General features: G+C 59.9%; 1 long non-coding RNA gene across 2 annotated transcripts; it reads left to right on the forward strand.

Annotated features, from left to right (window-relative positions):
• The first annotated feature begins 343 nt into the window (after positions 1-343).
• On the forward strand, positions 344-9906 carry LOC121492125. Of its 2 annotated transcripts, none has more exons than XR_005988112.1 (3): positions 344-479; positions 7775-7892; positions 9284-9906. It is a non-coding gene; the product is annotated as an uncharacterized LOC121492125 (long non-coding RNA). The 2 variants fall into 2 exon arrangements; XR_005988113.1 differs by lacking the exon at positions 344-479 and adding an exon at positions 7234-7343.
• The last annotated feature ends 362 nt before the right edge of the window (positions 9907-10268 follow it).

Below are 10268 nucleotides of genomic sequence, written 5' to 3' on the forward strand. Positions count from 1 at the left end.
GGCCCACCGACGGGCGAAGGGACCTGCTCAGGGCCACCCAGGCCGCCCCGCCCTCTGGGCGCTTGGCCCTCCCGCTGGGTCCTGAGCCCCGCCCCCCGCCCCGTCCTTTCCCGGCTGCAGAGCGCCCTCTGGTGGGCACACTGCGCGTAGTCGGGGATCCGGAGGAGAAACCCCAAGGTCAAGGGGGGCCGCCTGGGGAGGGTCCGGAGGCACACAGGGCAGGGCGCGGGGGGGGGGGGGGGCGGCAGAAAAGTCGCATTTCGCAGGAGTGAGGGGTGTTACTGCCCCAAGGGGCTAAAGAGGCTGTGAGCCCAGGAAGGGGCGGTGTCACCAGGCTGGTCACCTTGGGGCCCCATCTCACAGGGACCCACTTCCTCCCAGTTGCCTCCGTCCCCGCCCCCCAACCGTGGGCCTCCGGCAGAGGAGAGGATGACCACACAGCGAAGAGGCCCAGCACTGGGTGGGGGGAGCTTGGAGGGGTGAGTAGTGATTTTTTTTTTAAGAATTTATTATTTTTATTATTTTTTAAAGATTTTATTTATTTATTCATGAGAGAGAGAGAGAGAGAGAGAGAGAGGCAGAGACACAGGCAGAGGGAGAAGCAGGCTCCATGCAGGGAGCCAGACGTGGGACTCCATCTCGGGGCTCCAGGATCACACCCTGGGCTGAAGGCAGACGCTAAACCGCTGGGCCACCCTGGGGTCCCCTTGAGTCATGATTAATAAGAACCATTGAGCGGGTCCTCAGGCCACCTCTGCTGCAGAGCCCCCTGGGGGTTTCCTGAGTGTCCTCTGTCATGCTAACAAAGTGGCTTCTGGCCCACCCCTGAGGGTGGGGGCAGGTCCCCAGAAGAACCCACGCGGTGGGCAGCGGGTTGGAGTTCTCAGCGTCCACCTCCCTGCCCCCTTCCCCAACCCCTGGAGCAGAGGGGCTGGCGTGCAGGTCCGGTGGGTCCCCAGTGGTCCCCAGTGATGTCATCCCTGGGCCTCAGGAAGGAAGTGGAGACCCGGGAGGACCTGCCGTGAGAGCATTCAGCTCCTCCCCGCAGCCCGCCTTCCATGTCATCCCCTGCAGGCCTGTGGCTGCTCCTGGATGCACCCCTGCCTGCAGCCCTTGCTTGGGACAGGGGCGTTTCTCTGTGAGCCTCACTAGCAAATTCACGGAACCCAGGGAGGGGTCATGGGGAATCTCTGCTTTGTCACCGTCCGCCAGGAGCCAGGGGACGATGGGGACTTGTGTCTGCGGGGGTTGGGGGGGCAGATTTGTGAGACCAGGCCCTTAACTCAGTGGCACACCAAGTCCAACTGTAGGACGCCCAGCTGGTGTGCAAGGATTGCTTGGTTGGGAGAAAGAACCTCGTCAGAATTGGGTGCAGAACTTTTTAGAGGGTGACTGGGTCACCTAACACATCTTCTCCCATCACTTCCATGGAAAACTGAGGCAGAGGTAGGTGGCTCTTGTCCAGGGCCTGGAACATGTGGTGGGAGATCCAGGTTCAAAACAGGATCCAGTGGGTGGAGAGATTTTCCTTCTTGTTATATTCTAAAATCACCCCCACTGTGACACCCTCCCCCCTCCCCCCTTCCCCAGCACACTTCACCATCACCACCACTCTCACCACCCCCTCTACCCCCACCCCCACCATCACTTGCCAAAGAAGCTGTCTGAGTGGTCATCACTGGGCAGCCCACAGTAGCCTCGGCCATAGGTCACGCTCATGTCCCTGCTGCACACGCCCCAGGCACCACTCTGGACTCAGGTTGCTGGGGGTAAGGCAGGGTGCAGGCAGCCATTAGTCCCAGATCTGCTCAGAGGCTTCTCTTGGAGGGGAAAGTGACAGACACAGCGCATGGGATCCAGGCTGACATGGAGGCAAAGGGGCTGTACAGGCCACAGGCAGGGAGTGTCTCAGGCTGCCTGGAGCAACCTGGAGGGCTCCCCGGAGGAGGGGCCAGCCACCGAGGTGGGCTGAAAAAGATTTCAGGAGTCTTCCTGTGAAGAAGAGCTGGGACAGGATGCTCTGGGTGATGTGCCCAAAATGGACTGTGAAGGGGTCCCTGGGGACAGTCTGTGTGGTGCGGGGATGATGGGGGGCTGGAGGCTCTCGATGAGGATGGGGTGCAGGGACAGTGCTCCTGGGAAGCACAGGGAGGCGCCTGCAGGGACCTTGTGGGGACAGGCAGGCACCTACCCCATTTTACAGATCACAGCCCCGGAGCTGCTGAAGAGAAGCCACTGACCTCCCACTGGGGGCCCCCCCAACTCCACTCAGCTGCCAAGCCTTATTCCCGCTCAGCTCCATGTTTTTTTTTTTTTTTTTTTTTTTTTAATTTTATTTATTTATGATAGTCATACAGAGAGAAAGAGGCAGAGACACAGGCAGACGGAGAAGCAGGCTCCATGCACCGGGAGCCCGATGTGGGATTCGATCCCGGGTCTCCAGGATCGCGCCCTGGGCCAAAGGCAGGCGCCAAACCGCTGCGCCACCCAGGGATCCCATCAGCTCCATGTTTTTACTCAAGCTGCTCCCTCGGCCCGGAAGACTGCTTCGTGGACTGTGCACTGGCTCATCCCTCAGGGCTCAGCCACCCCCCGAAGCCTTCCCTGGACACCCCTGCATGGTCCCCACGGGCCTCGGCCCTGGTCAGTGTCTACAGCTGTCCCCGGGGCCTGGGCTCTGGGCCACCGTCACACTCGGCGGGTGGTCTCCTCCCTCCTCCTGCTGCCACCAGGCCTCTGTCCCAAGTGACTGTGGACGCTGCGCCCCGAGAGGCTGCCAGCAGCCCCCCGCCTCCCTGCTGGGCCGGGACAGCAGGCCCTCGGCCTGTCCGCAGCCCGGGGCGTCCACACTTGCCGTCCTGGGTCACAGGTCCTGGGGGATAGCGAAAGTCCTGGCGCACCCCTGTTTCTGGGCTCGTAGGAGCTCAGCCCGAAATGGCACCTCCCTGGCCGGAGGACGATGCATCCGCCAGGTGGACCCCATCGACCAAGCCGGTCCAAAATGCACTTGCTTTATGTGTTTACATATTTGCTGCCACTGCTGTCCCCCTGTGAGGCGCGGAGATCCCACGTGACTCTTTTCTTTTTACAAGATTTTATTTATTCATGAGACACACAGAGGCAGAGAGAGAGGCAGAGGGAGAAGCAGGCTCCCTGCGGGGACCCTAGTGTGGGACTCGATCCCAGACCCTTGGGATCACACCCTGAGCGGAAGGCAGATGCTCAACCGCTGAGCCACCCGGGGGGCCCTGATCTGATGTATTTCAATTACTGAGCCACCCAGCAGCGCCCCTGGGAACTGTCATTCCGTCAACACTGGCTCCGAGGGCCTGGGGCAGGATCAGTAGCCCCTCTCCCCCTGCCAGCTCCGAGGGTACTTTAACCAGCCAGGGATGCAGCAAGACGCGTGTGTTTGAGGCATGTCAACGTGTGTTTGAGGCACGTCAACGGGTGAGAGGGCAACTGTTCTGCGGGGGGCGGGGGCTCCTCTCCAGAAGAACTGTGCCCAAGGGAGGGAGCTGGTGGCTGATTCCCAGCCCTAGAATCTTCCCCACGCGGGGTCCAATCTCTGGGGAGCAGGCCCTAAAAGCCCCAGCCTTTATAAAGGGAAGGACGAAGGGGATTGAACTTGACTTCCTGTGGCCAGGCCTCTCTGCGCCTTGTGTTAGCCATCACTCACTTGCAGGGAGGGCAGGGCTCACAAGGTGGGGAGGGCAGGGCTCACCTGGCAGGGAGGGGAGGGCTCACCTGTAGGGAGGGGAGGGCTTACTAGGCAGGGAGGGCAGGGCTCACCTGGCAGGGAGGGGAGGGCTCACCTGCAGGGAGGACTGGTCACCGGTCACCACAAGCCCGGAGGAGGAGCCCAGCAGGCTGAGAAGTGAATGGTGCGAAATGCAGGCGCCGTCCCCGTGGTCGGGGAGGGGGCAGCAAAGGGGCACGCTGGCCGGACCCACTTTCGCAGAGGTAGGGCTCTGTGCGTGGCCCAGCCCGGATCCACCCCGGCCCTCCCTGGGGGACCCAGAAGCCCACCTGGCGCAGGAGGAGGAGGAGGAGGATGCGGGCAGGACTCCCAACCCCACGAGCCACCAGCTCCCCACAGAGAAGGCAGCCAGGGTGCCCGCAGACCCCCCGCCAGATCCTGCCTCTGGCCCCACCTCGTGCTCTCCCGTCCAGGGCCTGGGACCCAGCCCCCAGGAGCCCCCAGTGACGTGGGCATTAGCGCCCTTCTGATGAGGCGCCCCGGGGAGGAGTGGCACCCCCGAGCCCCATGGGGAGCATGGGGGTGGCCGGGTTCAAACCTACTCGAGCCTGGGACCCCAGGTGCCTTAGCAGCAGCTCCGAATGGGGTGTTTCCCTCAGTGAAACCCTGCTGGAGGCGAGTGGGAAGCAGAGGGAGAGCCCTCCAGGTGCCAAGGAGGGAAACAGGTTTTGATGAGCCAGGGCAGAGGCATCACCTCATTCATTCATTCATTCATTCCGCAGGGTGGGAATGCAGCCCAGATGAAGGGTCACAGGGCAGTAGGGCTGACCCGGGCCTCGGCCTTGGTGACAACCTCCCATTTCGCAGCTGACCCACCTGAGGCCCAGAATTTGAGCTACAAAGGTATTTTCTGGGCCCAGGACTGGATCCTGCCCTGACGCCCTGGCTGCTGCCTTCTGGTGGCCTGCGTGTGTCTTGGGCCAAGATAAGGAGCCCCCGTCATGGTGGGGGGACATGCTGAGGGGTGGGGTCAGTGTGCCCACCTCCTGGGGCCCTAAACTGGGGATGCACCCAGGCAAGGAAGTCTGTGTGGCCAGGCCGGGGACCCCAGCCCACGGGGAGGATGCTGGATCTGCTTGCTGCAGCTGGAGGAGGGGGTGCAAGAGCCCCCGGGGGCCCCCTTGGATGCTGGGGCCACGGGGCAACCCTGGCAGCTTTCTCCCTTCCTGAGCTACTTTCTGCCCACCCCTAAAGCCAGGGCTCTGACCTGATAGTTGGACTATGAGTCACACGGGGTGTGGATGTCGCCGCAGTCAGCGGTCAGCCCTGGTGCCAGGGTTCTTGGTATCTGAGACAAAGAACAAACACCCTATTAATTTGGGGAGACCAACCTGGGAAATAGGATTACAGCTACAGCCGCAATGCCAGCGCAGACAGGTGACCCGGCTTCTTTAGGCCTTGGCCTGGTTCAGTTTCCCATTCCCTGAGGGCTTGGGGGGAGCTAGTGACTCAGCCCCGTTTTCTAAAGAAGACACCCGGTTTCGGAGACCCGGAGAGCACGTGAAGTTAAATATATGACCGAGGACGTGACAAGGAGCAGAAACAAAAGTGTCTGCATTAGCTAATGAGCCCTTGTGCTGTGCCTCCCTGGCCCTGGGTCGGCCCACAGTGGGTCCTGCTCCACGCTCTTCTTGTGAACAGGAAGCCAGCAGTCGGGGGAGGGGCGGGGGGGGGCGCCCACCTATTTCTTTATCCTTTGGCACAGAATTCCTGGACCTGGCTGCAGGCTGGGCTGAGCTGACCCCCCATCCCCTCCAAGGAGGAGGTCCGAATAGTCAGTTGCCCACAGGCTGGGTGGATCCAGGCCGGGGACATCTGAGTAGATCACAGGGTGGAGAGAGGTGGGCGATTCTGCGCCCCAATATCCATCACCCCACCTGCCTTCAGGACAGAGCTCCAATTTTAGCTGGGTGTATGCCATTCAGCTGGAAAACTACATTTCCCAGCCTGCCTTGCTGCTGGAGATAGTCACATGACCCAGTCCTGGCCAGAGAGAAGGAAGTGGGAGTGTCCAGGGGTGGGGAGAGGCAGGTCCTTCTCTGGGCTCCTTCCATCTTGCAGCCTGGAACGTAGACGTGATGGCAGCGCTCTAGCAGCCATGTTGCACTCAGAGGGGAAGGGACACACACACACACACACACACACACACACACACACACACATACACACGAACCCGAGGAGGCAGAGTGATGAGCTGGCAGGAGCCTGGGGCCCTGATGACGTGTATGTTTTTTTATTTTTAAGATTTTTATTTATTTATTCATGAGAGACACACACAGAGAGAGAGACAGAGACAGAGACACAGGCAGAGGGAGAAGCAGGCTCCAATCAGGGAGCCTGATGTGGGACTCAATCCCAGGACCCCAGGATCATGCTCTGGGCTGAAGGTGGCGCTAAACTGCTGCGCCACCCAGGGGTCCCCATATATGGCTTTTATACCTACTTTTCTTACATTGAGATTTCTTTTTATGAAAAATACACACGTATCTAGTTTAAGCACAGCTATTTGTTTTATTATAATATGCAGGCAAACCTAATCCGGACTGGCGGAGGGGGGAAGCATTTGAGGAGGAGAAGGGGTGAGAAAGCCAGAGGTGTGGTGAACGTGGGGCGGGGGGAGCACATAGGGTCCCAGTGCCAGTGGGATGACCGGGCAGGTCGGTGCAGGACCTGACCCTGGGTATAGGGTCTCCTGCACTAAGGCTAAGGAGCTGGGGGACACACACTCCCGACCCGAAACTGTGAAATCAAACGCCTACAAGGGACCCGTAGAAATATAATGAGCAGCCTGGGACGTGTCGGGCAGGGGTGTGGACAGGGCCGCGATGTGACAGGAATCTAGAGGGCGAGGGACTGCCAGTTGTGCTCCAGAGTCCATCCTCCCCTTCTCCCCTGGTCAGACTCTGTGTGCCATCCTGTCCTGTGTAGCAGAGGCCAGTCCTGGCCAGCAGCCCACCCCCACCAGGGCCCGCAGCTCCCCCACAAGGGCCCACGGCCCCCACCCCCATCAGGGCCCGCAGACCCCCCATCAGGGCTCACAGACCCCATAACCTATCAGGGCCCCCAGCCCCCCCCATCAGGACCTGGAGCCCCCCCAATCAGGACCTGTAGCCCCCATCCCCAATCAGGACCCGCAGCCCCCCCATCAGGACCCGCAGCCCCCCCATCAAGGCCTGCAGCCCCCCCATCAGGGCCCACAGTCCCCCCTCTTCAGGGCCTGGCCACAGCCCCGGCCCATGGTTGGAAGGTGGGCAGACACCACGGGGATGCTGCCTCATGGGCTTGAAAAGAAGTCTCTTGTTTGGGCCTCCCCACTTCCCCAAGAGGCGGCTCCCACGTGCCTGCCACCCAGCTAGAGCCTGGGCTGTCCACGCTGCAGGATGGACAGACGGCAACCTCCACATCTGTTGTGTGTCACAGACACTGTTTCTCTTCCTGCCCGACACTCGCTCCCCTGCTCTCACTTTCCTCCAGGGGCCACCGCCTGTCCTTTCTGAGGCTATGCCATCCGGATGAGAATGACCCCAACCTGAGCTCCAGAGCCGCAGGAGACCCAGGCCCGTGCTCCCCGCTCTGGCCCAAGGTACTCGGCTCAGGGACAGGCCTGTGACCCAAGCCGAGCACTCGCAGGCAGCAGCCGCCAATCTTGCAGCTTTGTGGGAAGGCGGAAGGGGCAGCTTGTGGAGCTGCAAGACAGACGCCTGGGCCAGGAGGGGCTGCTGCGTGGGGTGGAGAGGGCCGGCCTGACACCGAGGCTGACTTCTAGGTGAGCAGAACTGACCGCAGGAGAAACAGAAATCATTGGTGATTTCATCTGAGCCCTGGATTCAGCTGCCTGAAGCCACCCTGGCCTTGGGCGCTAGTTACAGGAATCAAAGGTTCTCCTTTTCCATTCGGTACAGCTTGGCCTCTGTTACCTGCCATAGGAAAAGTCCCGGCTCATCGAGGGCTCAGCAAGCTCCGGCCGGGGGCCAAATGGCCAAGCTAAGAGTGGACTTGATATTATTATAACAGGCTGTAAAGAAAATGAACAAAGTACAGAAGACTGCGGTAGCCGTGCAGAGCCAGAACTTGCTGCGTGGCCCTTCCTAGAAGTCTGCTGAATCCTGGATTAACACAGTTCTTACGCCAGGTACTTGTTCATCTTTCCTTTTCGCCCACCTTCTGCAAATGTGGCAGGTGCAGCAGGGGGACCCTCGCGGCGGTCTGCACCCACTCAAGCACCAGTGTGGGGACTTTTCCTTCCACACTCACTGGCTGTCCCTGCTCCCGCCCTCTGTCCCGAGGGGCTTCTGAGTGTGTCGGGTCTTTGGAAAGAGGGAGGGGATGGTGTTTGCACAGGGACATCTGGTAGAGCGTGGAAATCCCTGGTTCCCAGATGTCTTTCCAATGGAAAATTCATGGATGATGCCAGCTGCCGAGAACCTGCTGGAAGGTTGAAGAAGTGCTGGGGCTAGGGTGACCCAGGTGGCCTGGCTTTCCGGGGACTGTCTGGTTTTAGAATTGAAAGTCCCTCATCCTGGGGACCCCATCTGTCCTGGTGCGGTCAGTCACTGCTCAGAACCGTAATTGTCCACATGGTCGCACATGTGACCTTCTGATGGTGGCTTATCCTCAGGCACTGGCTGAGCCTCCGTGTGATGGATCATGTCCACGCCGCTCTTCAAAGACTGGTCCCCCTGTCCCCAAATGTCCCCCCAGTGCTGGCTTGGGAAGACATTTGCCCCCTTCTGCCTTTCTGAATCCAAATCCCGAGGGTCCCACGTCCTTTCCTCTCCGGCTCACCCAGCCCAAGCGACCGTCCTCCATTAGGTGGTGCCTGTCCTCCCCCTATTGTATTGTTACCATTGTTACACTATGTTGGCAAATGAAATTTAAATAAACAATTAAAAAAAAACCCACTTATTTAAAAATAAAAAAAAGAAACTCCTGCCCTGCTTTTTCTAAGACCCTCCTTTTGGGTTGCAGAAGCCTGGTTGGGAAGCCTCCAAACGAGGAGAGGTTTCCTCTCTTTTCTGTAACAATCCCACTTCCCGCTGGGGCAGGTGCAGGCTCCTGGCTACTGACCAGCCAAGGGGAAAGCAAGTCACCAGTGAGCACCTCACAACGGGGCTTTGCTCTGAGAGGCTTGCTGCAGGTCAGCGGAAGCTGGACTTCTGAGCAAGGGCTGCTAGGCCACGTCTCCCCACCCTGAGGCTGAGCCCTTGGTTCTGGGCCAAGGGCTCCCCCATCTGGGGGTTGGGGGAGTCAGCCCACCTGTCCAGGCAGGTGAGTGCTGCACGGCTCAGGGTACAGCATGCTAGCCGCCAGAGCACATGACCTCCGGGTCACCAGGGAGGGGTACGGGCTTGGTGGGTCTCGCTCTCGAGTCACAGTTCAGCCGGGGCTGGTGGGGCTTCTCTCTCTGCTCTTCAGTCTGCGCAGCAGCTGTAAGTGGAGCTGATGACACTGATCCGATTGTTGAGACAGGTGGAGGAGACCAGGTCACCACCAGGCTCACAGTTGGTGATCTTCCCTCTGCAGGGCCCGACCTGGCTGCTGCTGCCACTTCTGAGCCAAAGAGCAAGGTGGCACTGAGCCCGCCCGGGAATGCCTCAGCTCCTGCCTCCAAAGCCCCCCCAGAGGTCAGAGGTCAGAGGATAGCCTGCACGTTTTATTCTTGGTGAACAGACACTGGCCCAGGATGCTCACTCCTTCTGGTTGCCCGGGCCTCTGGGCACCCCATGCAACCTCTGGGACTTGCCCTGTGTGGGGTGGAGGGCGTCCTCGTTCTCCCCCCTGGGAAAGGAGAAGCTCCTCCTGCCCCTCTCCGGGGGAGCCCTGAAAGGCTCGCTTGGCCTTCTGCCAGAACCCATCCGTCCCCCATAGCCTCTTCTCCCAGGTGGGCTCTGGTGCCCACTCACCAGAGGCGGCTCCGCCCCTCCCACAAACAGGGGGTCCTCTGCCCACAGGAGCCCCAGAAAACCTTGTGCACAGAGAGGATCTGGGAAGTGGACTCAGAACATTCAACTGTTTATACGCTTGTCCAATAGGAGCATTTCCCAAACGTGCGCGTCTCCAGAGCCACCTCAGTGTTTACTAAACGTGCGGCATTCCCAGGTCCCTTCCCCAGGACGTCGGGAGAAGTAGGTCTGGAGTAACCCCAGGGGTGGCTGGTCAGGCCAGCTCGGGACACTCCATCCAGGGCCCACCTTGGATGGGCCTTGCTCCCTCACGAGTCTTCAATAGCTCTTCAGTGCACATGAAATCGAGTCCATGTCCTGAGCCTGGCATTCAGGCCTCTCTGTGTCTGGGCCCCCGTCTCCTTCCGGTTTCATCTTTTGCTTTGCTCCAAGACCTCCCAGGGCCCGGCCACCCTTGTTCATAGGGTTCAATCATTTGGATTTCTGCTTCCCTATCGCTGCATGTCCAAATCGTACTGTATTGCTATGCTGTAGATTGTGCCCTGAGGAGTGGCTTAAAGCACCATCCATTTGTTACCTTACCAGTCTGTAGTCAGAAGTCCGGC

This window comes from Vulpes lagopus, chromosome 5 (genome assembly GCF_018345385.1).
Source record: "Vulpes lagopus strain Blue_001 chromosome 5, ASM1834538v1, whole genome shotgun sequence".
In the NCBI taxonomy this organism is placed as follows: Eukaryota; Metazoa; Chordata; class Mammalia; order Carnivora; family Canidae; genus Vulpes; species Vulpes lagopus.